The 16967-nt window shown below is 47.6% G+C and overlaps 1 protein-coding gene across 1 annotated transcript in view; it reads left to right on the top strand.

Annotated features, from left to right (window-relative positions):
• LOC144596373 (ceramide synthase 6-like) overlaps positions 1 to 16967 on the top strand; it is a 140419-nt gene that overhangs the window by 61012 nt on the left and 62440 nt on the right. The window lies entirely within an intron of this gene.

Below are 16967 nucleotides of genomic sequence, written 5' to 3'. Positions count from 1 at the left end.
TTTAGAATGGGTGGAAGAGTTACCTTTATACATAAGTCCAAGTTAATAAGTGGTCACAGAGTGGTGCAAAATTCGTGCAATGGAGTGCGATAGGATTCTACGTTGCACTGGGATTGGTGACTGACACGAGATGGACTCTATCTTGAACTTCTGAACATTATTAACTCGTTCACAAAACCCAGCACATTTTATTTCCCATGAAAGCTCAATTTTTTGGATTTAACGGGGACTTTTAGCAAGAACTAGACCAAGTGGACCCGTTGGGCCCATGCCTCGTAGAGGGGGGACAGGGAAGGGGAGAGGGTGCCACTCACCTCGGCCCCCTGGCGCCAGAGCCCCACTCTTACTCTCCAAGTGTGCCCGTTGGGGAGGGCCCGTTGGGCCCGTCCCCACACCCCCCATTCTCTCCTTCCCCAGCCCCACTCTTACTCTCCAAGTGTGCCCGTTTTTTTTTTTTTCCTAATGAGATGTCTTTTTTTTTTTTCCTAATCAGATGTGCAGTACTTTGGTCAACGTGGGTTGTTTTTAAATGTGCTATACAAATAAAACTGACTTGACTTGACTTGACTTGACTTGCAATAACAAAAAAGACTTCTTGGAAGCTTTTCGAAACAATGTAGCCGTCACAAGCTGAAAACTAAATCCTTGCTGAAAACTAAATCCTTTTCTGGAAACTTTTGGAAACAAATGTTCATCCCTACATACGAACGCAGAGTTTTAGTATTATATAGAAGATATAGATATAGATAGAAGACTAGACCAAGTGGACCCGTTGGGCCCAAACCTCTCCTGCATTGGTGCAGCACCCTCTCCTCCCCACCTCCCCCTCCCTCCCACCTCCCCCTCCCTCCCACCTCCCCTCCCTCCCTCCTCCCTCATCCCCCCCTCCCTCCTCCCCTCCCCCTCCCCCCTCCCTCCACCCTCTACCCTCTCCCCTCTTTCCATCCCTCCTCCCCCTCCCATCTCCCCCTTCCCCACCGCCCCTTCCCCTCCCCCTCACTCCATCCCCCCTTATCCTCCCCCTCCCTCCCTCCCCCCAAAACTGGGCCCCAAAACTGCTTGCAATACTCCGAACGTGGCCTCACCAGTGTCTTATAATGCCTATGCGTGTGGCTTCAACGTGAGGAGTGCAAAGTCTACAGCAACCCTGCTGAATAGATCGTCACCAAATTAAATTGGCCCATTATGTGGATGGATTTAGGACTGCCAGATGAAATTTCCATGTGAACCGCAATGAGACTGAGCACTGCGGATTGAGCAGTACAAAACATTGAATCATTTATGGTATAAGATCAGCAAATGGAGAGAGTAGGGCGATGGCTGAACTTTTAGCCCATCTCCCGATGCTCACAGATACACAGGTCAATTTGGCCAACAAATCCTCCGATCTCGACATTAAATATAGGGGTGTAATGAGGGGAATAGATAGGGCGCAGAGAAGATTTACCAGGATGTTGTCATGACTTGAGGGCATGTGCTGGAGGGAGAGGTTGGGCAGACATGGACTTTATTCAATAGACAATAGGTGCAGGAGGAGGCCATTTGGCCCTTCGAGCGAGAGCAGGAGTCTGAGGGGGATCCTTAGAGGTGTATAAGATCATGAGGGGAATAGATAGGGCACAGAGAAGATTTACCAGGATGTTGTCATGACTTGAGGGCCTGTGCTATAGGGAGAGGTTGGGCAGACGTGGACTTTATTCCTTGGAGAGCAGGAGTCTGAGGGGGATCTTATAGAGGTGCATAAGATCATGAGGGGAATAGATGAGGTAAATGGACAGAATATTTTACCCCAGAGTAGGGAAATCAAGAACCAGAGGGCATTAATCTCAGGTGAGAGGGGATAAGATCTAACTGGAACCTGAGGGGCAACCTTTTCACTCAGAGGGTGGTGGGTGCATGGAACGAGCTGCCAGAGGAGGTAGTTGAGGCAGGTACTACAACAACATAAAGACACTTGGGAAGGTACATGGTTTAGAGAGATATGGGCCAAGTGTTGACAAATGGGACTAGCTTAGATGGGGCATCTTGGTCAGCATGGACAAGTTGGGCCGAAGGGTCTGTTTCTGTGCCGTATAACTCTCTTTGACAATCTTCCTGCAAATTCATGTGGGTACAGCTGGAAACAATGAAAGAAAGCACAAGTTGGAAAACAGAGAACGTAGAACAGTACAGCACAGGAAAGTTTCTTCAGCCCACAGTGTCCAAGGTGAACATGATGCCAAGATAAACTAATCCCATGTGCTTGCACATATCCATATCCCTCCATTTCCTGCTTATCCATCTAAATGCATCTTAAACACCACTATCTGCCTCCACCACCACCCCTGGCAGTGTGTTCCAGGAACCCCCCACTCTCTGTGTTACAAAAACCAGCCCCAAACAATTCCCTGAAACCTTGCCCCTCTCACCATAAGGTTATGCCCGTTAGTCTTTGACATTTTCACCCAGGGATAAAGGTTCTGACTCTCTACCCTATCTATGCCTCTCATAATTTAGCAGGAAAAGATCCTATTAAATAATGATCAATGGTTACCGGGAGAAGGCAGGAGAATGGGGTTGAGAGAGGAAGATAGATCAGCAATGATTGAGTGGCTGAGTGGACATACTGGGCTGAATGGCTTCATTCCTTTTCCTATGACATAATTATATAATTCTCAATGATATAATTATATAAGCCTATGTCCCGCCCCCCCTAACATCAGTCTGAAGAAGGGTCTCGACCCGAAACGTCACCCATTCCTTCACCGGCACGGTGGCGCAGCAGTAGAGTTGCTGCCTTACAGCGAATGCAGCGTCGGAGACTCAGGTTCGATCCTGACTACGGGCGCTGTCTGTACGGAGTTTGTACGTTCCCCCGTCACCTGCGTGGGTTTTCTCCGAGATCTTCGGTTTCCTCCCACAGTCCAAAGACGTGCAGGTATGTCGGTTAATTGACTGGGTAAATGTAAAAATTGTCCCTAGTGTGTGTAGGATAGTGTTAGTGTGCGGGGATCGCTGGGCGGCGCGGACCCGGTGGGCTGAAGGGCCTGTTTCCGCGCTGTATCTCTAATTCTAAAAAAAATCTAAAAATCCTGAGATGCTGCCTGACCTGCTGAGTTACTCCAGCATTGTGTGAAATATAATTCTCAACACCTATTCTGAATGTATTCCATGAACAACTTCCCGGTTAATTCCCGGAATGGCGGGACTGTCGTATGTTGAAAGGCTGGAGCGATTGGGCTTGTATACACTGGAATTTAGAAGGATGAGGGGGGATCTTATTGAAACATATAAGATAATTAGGGGATTGGACACATTAGAGGCAGATAACATGTTCCCAATGTTGGGGGAGTCCAGAACAAGGGGCCACAGTTTAAGAATAAGGGGTAGGCCATTTAGAACGGAGATGAGGAAGAACTTTTTCAGTCAGAGGGTGGTGAAGGTGTGGAATTCTCTGCCTCAGAAGGCAGTGGAGGCCAGTTCGTTGGATGCTTTCAAGAGAGAGCTGGATAGAGCTCTTAAGGATAGCGGAGTTAGGGGGTATGGGGAGAAGGCAGGAACGGGGTACTGATTGAGAGTGATCAGCCATGATCGCATTGAATGGCGGTGCTGGCTCGAAGGGCTGAATGGCCTACTCCTGCACCTATTGTCTATTGTCTATTGTCTAACATTTTGTAAATTTACAATATCCAGTCCCCATGGAGATTGAAATAGCAGTATGTAGCAAGGAACTGCAGATGCTGGTTTACATCCAAGAGAGACGCAAAATGCTGGAGTAACCCAGCGGGTCATGCTGCCTGACCCACTGAGCTATTTAAAATTGTGATGGATATGTTGCCACGTTGGTGTCTGATTTGTAATTTCCTTTCATTATCGAAACGGATAAGATTATTAAGGGGTTGGACACGTTAGAGGCAGGAAACATGTTCCCAATGTTGGGGGAGTCCAGAACCAGGGGCCACAGTTTAAGAATAAGGGGTAGGCCATTTAGAACTGAGATGAGGAAAAACTTTTTCAGTCAGAGAGTTGTGAATCTGTGGAATTCTCTGCCTCAGAAGGCAGTGGAGGCCAATTCTCTGAATACATTCAAGAGAGAGCTAGATAGAGCTCTTAAGGATAGCGGAGTCAGGGGGTATGGGGAGAAGGCAGGAACGGGGTACTGATTGAGAATGAACAGCCAAGATCACATTGAATGGCGGTGCTGGCTCGAAGGGCCGAATGGCCTCCTCCTGCACCTATTGTCTATTGTCTCTTGTCTATCATCACTATTAGGGATATGAATATGCTTGCACTGTTTTCCTCTTTACTGTTTCTTAGCTCCACCCAAATGTATTCCAGCCGTGTAGTTCCCAGCCAAGATCATCTCTCTCCCTGGCCTTCACCATCAACTCTCCTATTCTCCAATCCCCACCACCCACCCCACCCCTTCTTCTCCAATGCCAAATGCCTCCACTCTAACTTTCCATTTTGATTGTCGTTCCCAGTCCTTTCTTTGTCGACAAAGAAATGCCACTGCACATCTATATACTAAAACTCTCGTTTGTTTGTTTGTTTGTTTGTTCCTGAACTACAGCCAAAACGGTACACGATAGCGCGACAATTTTAGGCCCACCTTGCTCACCGTCGTCCCTTTGGTGCTAATGGAAGAGGTTTCATTGAAATTGGTGTTATATTTTTTAAGTTATTCACATTTTAAAGTTTAAATCTATCTCCTAGGGGGGGAAGGGGGAGAGGGATGGAGGGAGGGGGGAGGAGGGGGGATAAGGGAGGGGTTGAGGGGGATGGAGTGGGGGGGACAGGAAGGGGGGAGGGGGAGGGGAGGAGGGAGGGGGGAGGAGAGAGGAGGGGGGGAGGAGAGGGTGCTGCACCAATGCAGGAGAAGTTTGGGCCCAACGGGTCCACTTGGTCTAGAATCAATTAAAAATCAAGCTACATTTATCAATGATTTTCTTTTTCATCCATGGACCCAACATTGTGAACACTTTAACTTGTAATATGATAACTAAATCTGCTCCTATGACTTATAATTACATAATTCTCTAATATCATTCTCAATACCAATAACAATTGTGGGCTGCAGGTCGGTAGACTGGGTGGGGTTTTTCCAGGAGGCCCTGTTTCCTCACACATTCCAAAGATGTATAGGTTCTTAGGTTAATTAGCTTCAGTAAAAATTGTAAAATTGCCCCTAGTCTTCATTATTTTCTGATTTGCTATCAGCAGCCCAAGTCTCTCTGTTGAATTATTTAAGGAGATATATTTGCACATATGTGTCATATGAGGAACAGTCATTGTAGATATGTATTTTATTGATTTGTGACGTGGACGTTTTATTAACATGTGTTAATCTACATGGATTTATTAAGGCATTAGATGCAGTGCCCCATGGTAGCTTATCCAGAAGCACGGGATTCATACTGATTTGGTCGTATGGATTCGGAACTGGTTCACTGATGGAAGGCAAGGGGTTGTGGTGGAAGACCAATATTCAAGCAAAGTTCAAACGAGATGAGCAGGGCAAGTTTTCTTTACACAGAGGGTGGTGGGTGCCTGGAACTCGCTGCCAGGGGTGGTGGCAGAGGCAGATACGATAGTAGTGGCGTTTAAGAGACTTGTGGATAGGCACATGGATATGGGGGGGGGGGGGATAAAGGTCAAAGGTTGTGGAGAGAAGGCAGAAGAATGGGGTTGAAAGGGAAAGATAGATCGGCCATGATTGAATGGCGGAGTAGACTCGATGGGCTGAATGGCCTATCTCTGCTCCTTTGACTGATGAACTAATGATATGGATTATGTGCAGTCAGATAAGTGTTGGTCTTGGCATCATAGACAATAGACAGTAGGTGCAGGAGGAGGCCATTCGGCCCTTCATGTTCTGCACAGACATCATGGGGCGAAGGGCATAATCCTGTGTAGTGATATTCAATGGTCTATGTTCAGTTTGAGAGCAGGTTCTTGATGCGGCCATGTTAATGGACACTGGAGTAAGAGGCAGCAGTGTGTCCTCTCAGGGGGTAGTGGAGGCCAATTCTCTGAATACATTCAAGAGAGAGCTAGATAGAGCTCTTAAGGATAGCGGAGTCAGGGTGTATGGGGAGAAGGCAGGAACGAGGTACTGATTGAGAATGATCAGCCATGGTCACATTGAATGGCGGTGCTGGCTCGAAGGGCCGAATGGCCTACTCCTGCACCTATTGTGTATTGTCTATAAGAAAATAACTGCAGATGCTGGTACAAATCGATTTATTCACAAAAAGCTGGAGTAACTCAGCAGGTCAGGCAGCATCTCGGGAGAGAAGGAATGGGTGACGTTTCGGGTCGAGACCCTTCTTCAGACTGAAGTCTTCAGAGAGACTATTGTCTATTGTCTCTCCAGCTAATCACTAAAAGAGAGCAAGTTGGATTATCACAAGACAGAGGCCTTTTCTCTGCAATATTAATTCTCTAAACCAAATAACCCATTTAGCCTCCTCTGCACAGACTTTTACTTGACTGAAGGCACTTTATTACAGAAAATACATTGATTTATAAAGTTAATTTAATAAATATTATAGATTTGCACAAAAAAGATGACATCATGCTGAAAACATGGTGCCTTGCAAAAATAAAGATGACAACGTGTATTGATTTTTTTGATTTAGAAATATTTTGAGTAGCTTTCTGTGTTCAGTGTCTTGGAGTAAACAGTAAATGACTCATGTTGGCTCTCACGGTAAACCTCGTGCCAGTAATTCCCTAAAATGATGCGTCAAAATTTCCTCTTTATACCAAAGTATTCGTGACTGTAATCCAGTGGAAACAGATTCTAATGTCCCTTACATAAACCATGAATATTAATCAACTGAAATAAATATTGAAGGCACTTTGCATCCCCAGTGTAATTGTCAACACGTGCTTTCTTAATAAGGAGACACAAGGAACTGCAGATGCCGGAATCTTGAGAAAACGCAAAGTGCTGGAGGAACTCAGTGGGGTCAGGCAGCATCTGTGGAGGGAGTGGACAGACGACATCTCGGGTCAGGATCGTCCATCAGCTGTCCGTTCCTTCCACAGATGCTGCCTGGCCCGCTGAGTTCTTCCAGCACTCTGTGGACCCTGTTGGTGATACAAGGAACAGCAGATGCCGAAAGGAATGGACTGGCGATGTTTCGGGTCAAGCCCCTTCGTCAGACTGATTGTAGTAAGGGGGGGTGAGAACAGCATACTTTTTTAATATGCACACTTTCTGTCAGTTTGTGGAAATATCTGGCAATTTAAAGTATAATCCCCTTTGAGAACATTTACTAGATTTTGGAGACATAGCGTGAAAACTGGCCCTTCGGCCCACCGGGTCCGTGCCGACCAGCAATCACCCCATATCCTAGCACTATCCTACACATTGTGGGAAGAAAAGGGAGCACCCGGAGAAAACCCACAGGGAGAATGTGCAGGCAGCACCCATAGTCAGGACCGAACCCGGGTCTCTGGTGCTGTGAGGCAGCAACTCTACCGCTGCGCTACCAGATGCAGTGGAGATTTATGTGGCTATTGCTAGAACTGGAAAATGTAAGTGAGGAGAGATTGAATCAACATCAAATTGTGGCTCGGACAGGTTTGGAGGGATATGGATCAAACGCGGGCAGGTGGGACTAGTGTAGCTGGGACATGTTGGCCGGTGTGGGCACATTGGGCCGAAGGGCCTGTTTCCACACTGTATCACTCTCTATGATTCTATAACAGCGATTGTTTACTTTGGGATAATGATGGATGGAACAAGACTTGATGAAGTATATAAAGCTGGGAGCACATTGAGAGATTCTCTCCATGTTCTCCATTTATTTCCCTTCGCTAGTTGGGCCGAAGGGCCTGTTTCCCTGCTGTATAACCTTATGACTATAGTTTAGTTTAGAGATACAGCGCGGAAACAGGCCCTTTTGGCCCACTGGGTCCGCGCTGACCAGCGATCCCCGCACATTAACACAATCCTATACCCACCAGGGACAATTTTTACAATTACCAAGCCAATTAACCTACAAACCTATACATCTTTGGAGTGCGGGAGGAAACCGAAGATCTCGGAGAAAACCCACCCAGGTCACGGGGAGAACGTACAAACTCCATACAGACAGCGCCCGTAGTCAGGATTGAACCCGGGTCTCCGGCACTGCATTCACTGTAAGGCAGCAGCTCTACCGTTGCGCCACCGTGCCGGCTATGACTTCTTCACGGGCCTGAGGAAGGGTCCCGACCCTAAACATCACCTATCCATTTTCTCCAGTGATGCTGTCTGACTCGCTGAGTTACTCCAGCACGTTGTGTATTTTGTCAGTAATTTGGGTGGCAGATGAGAGGCCACGTGTGGGTATTGTTTCTGACCTCAGAACACTCCGTTTCAGAGGTTGGAGTGGAGAGATACAGCTTACAAACAGGCTCTTCGGTCTACTGAGTCCACGCCGACCATCAATCACCCGTTCACACTAGTTCTGTGTTATCCCACGTTCTCACCCATTCCCTGCACACTGGGGGGCAATTTGCAGAGGGCCAATTAACCTGCAAACCCACACATCTTTGGGATGCAGGAGGAAACCGGAGCACCCAGAGGAAGCCCATGGCGTCACAGGGTGAGCGTGCAAACTCAGCACAGACAGCACCCGCGGTCTGGATTGAACACGGGTCTCCGGCGCTGTGTGGCAGCAACTCTACCGCTGTGCCACTGTGCACCCCAGGGAGGGAGGGAATGGGCAGAAGATGTTTTGGGTCGGGACCCTTTAGACAATAGACAATAGGTGCAGGCCATTCGGCCCTTCGAGCCAGCACCGCCATTCAATGAGATCATGGCTGATCATTCTCAATCAGTACCCCGTTCCTGCCTTCTCCCCATACCCCCTGACTCCGCTATCCTTAAGAGCTCTATCTAGCTCTCTTGAATGCATTCAGAGAATTGGCCTCCACTGCCTTCTGAGGCAGAGAATTCCACAGATTCACAACTCTCTGACTGAAAACGTTTTTCCTCGTCTCTGGAGACCAAAACTGCATACAGTACTCCAGGTGCGGTCTCACTAGGGCCCTGTACAACTGCAGAAGGACCTCTTTGCTCCTATACTCAACTCCTCTTGTTATGAAGGCCAACATTCCATTGGCTTTTTTCACTGCCTGCTGTACCTGCATGCTTCCTTTCAGTGACTGATGCACTAGGACACCCAGATCTCGTTGTACGTCCCCTATTCCTAACTTGACACCATTCAGATAATACTCTGCCTTCCTATTCTTACCACCAAAGTGGATAACCTCACACTTATCCACATTAAACTGCACCTGCCATGCATCCGCCCACTCACACAACCTGTCCAAGTCATCCTGCAACCTCATAGCACCTTCCTCACAGTTCACACCACCACCCAGCTTTGTATCATCTGCAAATTTGCTAATGGTACTTTTAATCCCTTCATCCAAGTCTACCGCTGAGCAACTGTGCACCCCAGGGAGGGATGGAATGGACAGAAGATGTTTTGGGTCGGGACCCTTTCTTTGCACACAGTGAGTCTGGGTCGTGTGTAGGAATGACAGATGGAGAGCAGTGAGAGAGGGTCTCACAGAACTCCCATCTGTGGAGAACTGTGGAGAACTGTGGAGCAGTGGAACAGAAACACGAGGTGCTGCTGCTGTAAAGTCAACACCATTTTCCAGCGTCTCGCTGGGGGGGAAATGGGGGAAACTTTTCTTCAACCTCTGACCTCGACGGAGATGTGATTTGTCTCCGTATCGTATCTCCGTCCCCACTGCGGCCTAACATCGAGGAGTTGGCGGCCTTTCCTGGAGACCGGCCCGGCGCTTCATGCCGCGGGCACGGCACGGACTTTAACATCGAGGAGCTGCGATCCTTTGCCGAGGATCGGCTCTGGAGAGCTCCAACCGCGCCGCCGTCTTTAACACCGTGAAGCCCGCGGTCTACAGTAAGAAGAGGCCGACTCGGGAGCTCCATGCCGCGGAGAGAGTTTCAACTGTCCCGACGCGGGGAGTTTCGATCATTCCCGACGCGAGGGCCTCGGACAGTCGGCAGCGGCGACTGTGGACGGTTCAACAGCCCCGACCGCGGGTGAACAAAGAGGAAGATGATTGGACTTTATTACCTTCCATCACAGTGAGGAATGTGGAATCTGCTGTGGTGGATGTTTATGTTACATTTTATTTTATGTGGCTGTGTGTCTTGTTGCTTTTCTCTTAGTATGGCTGTATGGTAACTCAAATTTCACTGAACCTTAATTGGTACATGTGACAATAAATTGAATCTTGAAATCGTTGTGGATCTTGAATATTAAGTGAAGGCAGGCTGGTAAAGACCATTATTTTCCAGATGGTTTATGTAAGGCCCATCCCTTTGTATATTCTCGGTGAGGAGCTAATGACTGAGTATATACACAGCTGCACATATTATCTACCTAGTGTAATCAGACGACTCCGGGAGGTTGTGGGCTTGTCAACCTTTGTACTCTCCACTCTCCAGTAGGAAGCCTGTTGGACGTGAGATGTTATACGGTCGTCAGAAAGGTTTGGAGAGGTGTCGTGGCCATTCTTGGTCAGTCCCCAAGCTGCATAGTCATACAGCACGGAAACAGGCCCTTCGGCCCATCTTGTCCACACCGACCAAGATGCCCCATCCACACTTGTCCCACCTGCCTGCGTTTGACCCATATCCCTCCAAACCTTTCCTATCCATGTGCCTGTCCAAGTGTCTTGTCGAGTCATAGTCATAGAGCATGGAAACCGACCCCTCGGCCCAACCTTTCCATGCTGACCAAGATGCCCCATCTAAGTTGGTCCCATTTGTCTGCATTTGGCCCATATCCCTCTAAACCTTTCCTACCCATGTACCTGCCCGAGTGTCTTTCAAATGCTGTTCTCGTTCCAGCCTCAACTACTTCCTCTGGCAGCTTGTTCCATGCACCCACCACCCTCTGTGTGAAAAGGTTGCCCCTCAAGAGGATGAGGGGTGATCTTACAGTGAACAAAATCATGAGAGGAATAGATCGGGTAGACGTACAGAGTCGCTTGCCCAGAGTAGGGGAATCGAGAACCAGAGGACATTTTTGCACCAAGGGTGGTGGGTTTGTGGAACGAGCTGCTGGAGGAGGTAGTTCGCAACGTTTAGGAAACATTTAGGCAGGTACATTGATAGGACAAGTTTAGAGGGATATGGGCCAAACACAGGCAGTGGGACTAGTGGGACACGTTGGTCGATGTGGGCAAGTTGGGCCTGTTTCCACACAGTATGACTGTATGGCTCTGAGACACAGATTCCTATTAAATTTTTCCCCACTCACTTTATGACTTGCAGTGGGAATGAGCCTGTGCCTGGCCCATTGGTTGCAATCATGATTTGCCACGTCGGGGACTTCAAGCTTTAGAGATACAGCACAGAAACAGGCCCTTCGGCCCACCGAGTCCGTGCCGACCAGCGATCCTCGCACATTAACACTATCCTACACACAGTAGGGACAATTTACACATACACCAAGCCAATTAACCTACATACCTGCACGTCTTTGGAGTGTGGGAGGAAACCGAAGGTCTCGGAGAAAACTCCATACAGACAGCGCCCGTGGTCGGGATCGAACCTGGGTCTCTGGTGCTCCAAGTGCTGTAAGGCAGCAACTCTACCGCTGCTCCACTGTGACCGCCTTAAATTTCATGAGTGATAGGAGCAGAATTAGACCATTGTGCCCATTGAGTCTACTCCGCCATTCAATCATGGCTGATCTATCCTGTCCTCCCAACCCCATTCTCCTGCATTCTCCTGCCTTCTCCCCATAACCCCTGACACCCACACTGATCAAATGAATTGCAATAGCAAGCACATCATCAACATTAACAAGCCCGTACATTCTGCCGGAGGTGATAGGGCCGCTCTTCAATTTACTGCAGTCCTACATTTGGATCCCAAAGTACCTCAGAACTGCCAGACAAATTGTTTGCAGGTGGATTTAGCTGTAATCTCTTAATGAGAGTATGATTTAATTGCAGCGCAGGGCATAAACGGAGAAACAAACAGTAGCTGCAGCTGTGATATAATGACGCTTGTTTTAATTGTCTCCTTGAAGCTGTCAGACGTTTGCCGACAAGCTGATTTGTTGGAACTGATTATATTTGTCAATGAGCTATCACGTTGAGCTGTCCAACGAAGGCCCACTGAACGACCTACACCAGCTTCAGTCTGCTCTCCATTTTGACACAGTGCAATACAAAATACAAATGGGTAGGCCATTTAGAACGGAGATGAGGAAGAACTTTTTCAGTCAGAGAGTGGTGAAGGTGTGGAATTCTCTGCCTCAGAAGTCAGTGGAGGCCAGTTCGTTGGATGCTTTCAAGAGAGAGCTGGATAGAGCTCTTAAGGATAGCGGAGTGAGGGGGTATGGGGAGAAGGCAGGAACGGGGTACTGATTGAGAGTGATCAGCCATGATCGCATTGAATGGCGGTGCTGGCTCGAAGGGCTGAATGGCCTACTCCTGCACCTATTGTCTATTGCCTATTGTCTATTGTCTAAAATAAAAGCATCCTGTACATCTTAAGGTGAAAGGGTTTTAGTTTTTTAGTTTAGTTTAGAGATACAGCGCGGAACCAGGCCCTTCGGCCCACCGAGTACGTGCCGCCCAGCCATCCCCGTACACTAACACTATCCTACACACACAAGGGACAATTTACAATTATATTAAGCCAATTAGCCTACAAACCTGTACGTCTTTGGAGTGTGGGAGGAAACGGAAGATTTCGGAGAAAACCCACGTATAAACTCCGTACAGACGGCACCCGTAGTCGGGATCGATCTCCTCTCATCCTTCTAACTTCCAGTGTATACAAGCCCTGTCGCTCCAGTCTTTCAACATATGACAGACCCGCCATTCCGGGAATTAGCCTAGTAAACCTACGCTGCACGCCCTCAATAGCAAGAATACATTAAACTTCAGGAGCCAAATATATTTTGATATATTCCAAAATGTTACCAGCCTACCAGTATCATAATTGAACATTGAGGCCGTAATCTCTTCTGTTTATAAACTATTTTTTCAAAACTGTTTATAATATAAAATGCAAAAAACAGTGATGTTACGCTGAGGTTTGTAAGACGCAGGTCAGACCTTATTTGAAGTGTTGTGAGCCGTTTTGGGCCCCATGTCTGAGGAAGGATGTGCTGGCTCTGGAGAGGGTACAGAGGAGGTTCACGAGAATGATCCCAGGAATGAGTGGGTTAACATATGATGAGCGTTTGACGTCACTGGGCCTGTACTCACTGGAGTTTAGACGGATGAGGGGGGACTTCATTGAAACGTACTGAATAGTGAAAGGCTTGGATAGCGTGGATGTGGAGAGGATGTTTCCACCTGTGGGAGAGTCTAGGACCAGAGGCCTCGGATAAATTTTTAGATTTAGATTTAGAGATACTGCGCGGAAACAGGCCCTTCGGCCCACCGAGTCCGCGCCGCCCAGCGATCCCCGCACATTAACACTATCCTACACACACTAGGGACAATTTTTTTTACATTTGCCCAGCCAATTAACCTACATACCTGCACGTCTTTGGAGTGTGGGAGGAAACCGAAGATCTCGGAGAAAACCCACGCAGGTCACGGGGAGAACGTACAAACTCCGTACAGACGACGCCCTTTAGAAAAGAACGGACCTTTAGAAAGGAGATGAGGAGGGTTCTTTAGCTAGATGGTGGTTAATCTGTGGAATTCGTTGTCACAGACGGCTGTGGAGGCCAATTGATTGGGTTTTTTAAAGTTGGAGATTAACAGATCCTTGAATAGTACGGGTGTCAGGGGTTATGGGGAGAAGGCAGGAGAATGGGGTTGAGAGGGAGAGATAGATCAGCCATGAGTGAATGGTGGAGTAGACTCGATGGGCCGAATGGCCTAATTCTGCTCCTATGAATTATGCACTTACAGAGCACAAGATTCATACTGAGATAAATGGACTGTCACACTCTGTGGCTCTGTTTCAAATTTGACCCAAGAGTGCATTAATAAAACTTCCTCCGCTGCACCAAATGTCATCTCACCCAGGGAGTTGTGAATCTGTGGGATTCTCTGCCACAGAAGGCAGTGGAGGCCAATTCACTGGAAGTTTTCAAGAGAGAGTTAGATTTAGCTCTTAGCGCTAATGGAATCAAGGGATATGGGGAGAAATCAGGAACGGGATACTGATTGTGGATGATCATATTGAATGGCGGTGCTGGTTTGAAGGGCTGAATGGCCCCCTCCTGCACCTATTTTCTATCTGACTATTCCTTCCACAGATGCTGCCTGACCCACTGAGATCCTCCAGCATTCATTCCCTTCACTCGACGATTCACGGGTGTCCAGGCCTCGAGCTCTGGAAGCTCCCTCTTTCAACCTTTCCCCACCTTGCCCTCTTTCTTTCTCTCTCTCTCTCGCTCTCTCTCTCACTTTATTTTGCTGCTTAAAGCTGTGTCCAAGCTTCTACCACCTGCTACCCCCACAGTGCCAGAGACCCTGGTGCCGTCTGTACGGAGTTTGTACGTTCTCCCTGTCACTGTTGTATATTCCTCCAGATGCTCCGGTTTCTGATGGGACTAGTGTAGATCGAAGGTATTTATTTCACAAAATGCTGGAGTAACTCAGCAGGTCAGGCAGCATCTCGGGAGAGAAGGAATGGGTGACGTTCAGACTGAAGGATGGTCTCGACCCGAAACGTCACCCATTCCTTCTCTCCTGAGATGCTGCCTGACCTGCTGAGTTACTCCAGCACTTTGTGTGATAAATATCTTCAATTTGTACCAGCATCTGCAGTTATTTTCTTACAGGACTAGTGTAGATGGTACGTGTTGGTCGTTGTGGGGCCGAAGGGCCTGTTTCCACACAGCATGACTGCATTACCCTTGCATTATTATCAGAATTGCTGCCCGTTTTCTTTTCGGATCACAGCTTCTAAATTCAAAACAAATTATTTTCTACTCTCTATAATAGCTCTACTTAACTCGACATGTTAGCAGTGCTGGAGGCTTGAAAATCTCAATGATAATTCAGGGCAATCACAACTGAATCAGCCAAAAGGGGAAATTGAGTGCTAATTGATTTTAAGTGAAGACTTAATTCTTCTGAAACTTCAGTATTTCTGGCTTGCATTTCACCTTATTGGATATTTAATTAAGAACATATGGAAATTAATATTTCTGAAACAACATTGCAGTATTTTAAAACAATATGTTTCTGGCAGGCAGATTTGATTTGGAACAAATTTGTGCTGATGGAAAAGGCCAAGTTTGCTTTATTTAAACAGTAACTTTTTTTTTAGTGTCCTCCATTTTGAGTCTTGGAAACACAACCTTCAGCCCAACCCCATGCCGACCAACATGCCCCATCTACACTAATCCCACCTGCCCGCGTTTAGCCCACATCAGTCTAAACCTCTCCTGTCCACGTACCTGTCCAAGTGTCTTTGCAACGTTGTTATAGCACCTGCCTCAACTAACTGAGAGGGGATCTTATCGAAACATATAAGATTATTAAGGGGTTGGACACGTTAGAGGCAGGAAACATGTTCCCAATGTTGGGGGAGTCCGAAACCAGGGGCCACAGTTTAAGAATAAGGGGTAGGCCATTTAGAACGGAGATGAGGAAATACTTTTTCAGTCAGAGAGTTGTAAATCTGTGGAATTCTCTGCCTCAGAAGGCAGTGGAGGCCAATTCTCTGAATGCAGTCAAGAGAGAGCTAGATAGAGCTTTTAAGGATAGCGGAGTCAGGGGGTATGGGGAGAAGGCAGGAACGGGGTACTGATTGAGAATGATCAGCAATGATCACATTGAATAGTGGTGCTGGCTCGAAGGGCCGAATGGCCTACTCCTGCACCTATTGTCTATTGCCTCGCTCCCTACAGGATAACAATGCCTATCTGGGGCTGTGCAAAGGCACTTCAAGGATCAACCCCCGTTTGTACTTGCACGGGAAATTAAACTGCACCTATTGTCTATTGTCTATTGTCTATCTCCTCTGCCAGCTCTTCCCATACACCCACCACATTCTGTATGAAAAAGTTGCCCCTCAGGTTCCTATTAAATCTTTCCCCTCTTGCCTTAAAACTATGTCCTCCGGTTCTCAATTCCCCTCCTCTGGGCAGCAGACTCTGTGCATTCCTCCTATCTCTTCCCCTCATGACTTTGTACACCTTTGTAAGATCACCCCTCATCCTCCTGCGCTCTAAGGAATAACGTCCTAGCCTTCTTCTTTTGTATGTCAACTACAACAGTCAAAAGTGCCAATTGGTGCTTCAGAGTACCCGTAGTTAACGCTTTGCTCCAAATTTTGCCAACTCCGTAGAGCTACCCAGGGTGGACGATGAGGACGTAAAGCAGCTCCCACCCCATGTCCTAGCCTGTCCAGTGCCCAAAGACGAACATGGTTTGTAGGTTGTGTGGGAAGGATTTAAACCAAATCCATTGTTCAAGATGTGAACTCTTATACATCGGCAAGACCAAACGTAGACTGGGCGATTGTTTCGCTGAACACCTTCGCTCAGTAGGTCCACCGCCTGGACCTATCTGATCTCCACGTTGCCAAACACTTCAATTCTCATCTCATTCCTACACTGACCTTTCTGTCCTCTGTCTCCTCCATTGTCAGAGTGAGGCTAAACGCAAATTGGAGGAACAGCATCTCATATTTCTCTTGGGCAGCTTACAGCCCAGTGGTATAAACATTGACTTCTCTCACTTCAGGTAGCCCTGACATTCCCTCTCTCTCCATCCCTCCCCCACCCAAGTCGCACTAGCTTCTCATTTTCACCCAACAAACAGCTTACAATGGCCTCTTCCCTTTATCATCGTTACTTTTTGCACATCTTTCATTCATTGTTCTTTATCTCCTCACATCATCGTCTATATATCTCGTTTCCCTTATCCCGAACCAGTCTGAAGAAGGGTCTCGACCCGAAACGTCACCCGTTCTTTCTCTCCAGAGATGCTGCCTGTCCCGCTGAGTTACTCCAGTTTTG

This window comes from Rhinoraja longicauda, chromosome 8 (genome assembly GCF_053455715.1).
Source record: "Rhinoraja longicauda isolate Sanriku21f chromosome 8, sRhiLon1.1, whole genome shotgun sequence".
In the NCBI taxonomy this organism is placed as follows: domain Eukaryota; kingdom Metazoa; phylum Chordata; class Chondrichthyes; order Rajiformes; family Arhynchobatidae; genus Rhinoraja; species Rhinoraja longicauda.
The sequence above is the reverse complement of the archived record's forward strand: the minus strand, read 5'-3'. Positions and strand labels throughout refer to the sequence as shown.